General features: G+C 39.7%; 1 non-coding gene across 1 annotated transcript; it reads right to left on the minus strand.

The window, feature by feature from the left end:
* Window positions 1-380: 380 nt before the first annotated feature.
* LOC129071867 (U6 spliceosomal RNA) lies at window positions 381-487 on the minus strand. The gene has a single exon (XR_008529293.1). It is a non-coding gene; the product is annotated as a U6 spliceosomal RNA (small nuclear RNA).
* Window positions 488-1,449: the final 962 nt, after the last annotated feature.

The following is a 1,449-nucleotide window of genomic DNA, read 5'->3' on the forward strand; positions in this document are numbered from 1 at the left end:
TGGAGAGCATTATGAGTAGTGATATAAGCCATTGGGCGAAAGTCAAATACCATATGATCTCCCCTATAAGTGGAACCTAGCCAGCAAAGCAAGCAGACAAGGAAAATATGACTAGTGACTTTGAAAGAAAGAAGACACCGAGAGGGACAGGAGAGAGGGAGTGAGTGGGGTAGTGGGGAGGGGAAGGGTAAGGCAGATAAAGCAACAGGTGTGAAGGATAGATTGTCAAAGCCAAGGTGGGGAAGGATTGACGGGGGTGAGGGAGGTGGGTTGGGTTTGGCAAGGGAGAATGGTGGAGGGTAAATGGAGACAAATGTATGGGAACAATAATTTTCTTTTTAAAAGAGTATTTAATCCAGTTACATTTAAGTTTATTATTGAAAAGTATTAAATACTTCACAAATTTTTGTGTCATCCTTGTGCAGGGCCTATGCTAATCTTCTCCGTATTGTTCCAATTTTAGTATATGTGCTACAGAATTGAGCACTTCTTATAAAGAATTTTTATACACAGGCAACAATAAGACTATGTGTAAAGTACCAAAAGCATGCTATTTTTATTCATGTTTAAGGGAGATGCATTTGAACTTATTGAAGGCTTAGCACACTAACGTAGATTATCCTAATCCAAAATTGCTGGTTTCGAAGTTGAAATTTGTATCAGTTTTCAGTTTTTTTGTTAAAATAGAAAGTCTAAATTTCTTAACTTTTTTTAAAAAATTTTTTGCAGGAAATAATGCATTACTAGCCATGATTATATCTACCAAAGTTGTTGTGACAAATGAATACATAGTAGGTGCTGCTTCTATGTAAGACAAAAATTACAATAGTGTCATACTCTCTCCCTTGGCTATAGAAAGACAGGAAAATATTTTATTGAACTTGGAAGCAGACAATAAGATACTGAATAAACTGAAGCTATGTCTCAAAAATAAGAAACTAGCCCATCATGAAAAGTAACAAGCTAAGATTTTTAAAATACCTAAGTACATTCACCAATTGATTGCTTCCCTTTTTCTGTTTGGATCTGATTTTGGTGGATTGTTTCAAAATCCTAGATGTATTCTGGATATTCCTCTTGGTATTTCTACTTCTGAGTGTTTGCTAATTTGTTGCCCCACCTGGTTTGAGGAAATGTAGCTTCACCAACAGGTAAGAGGGTCCCAAGGCTGGAACTGAGCAAGGACGCCTTGGGAAAATAGGCCACTGAGGAGACAAAACCTGTCACCCTGGCAAGGGCACAGGCCCTACCTCCCTCACATCACCCTGCTTGGCCCCAGATAATGGCTGGATACTCAATGGTGGATAAGATCCCTTGATGGCAGAGGAAACCTAAGACAGGCAGAGTCACATACGGGCCATCAGGGAAGGACTTGGGGAACACAGAGAAGGAGCAAAAGACCATCACCCCTCAACTTTGTCATAGCCGGAGTCCTCGTTCTCTCTGCAA

Source organism: Pteronotus mesoamericanus, unplaced genomic scaffold (assembly GCF_021234165.1).
Source record: "Pteronotus mesoamericanus isolate MK-2021 breed Mesoamerican mustached bat unplaced genomic scaffold, CSHL_Meso_final contig_27, whole genome shotgun sequence".
Classification (NCBI taxonomy): Eukaryota; Metazoa; Chordata; class Mammalia; order Chiroptera; family Mormoopidae; genus Pteronotus; species Pteronotus mesoamericanus.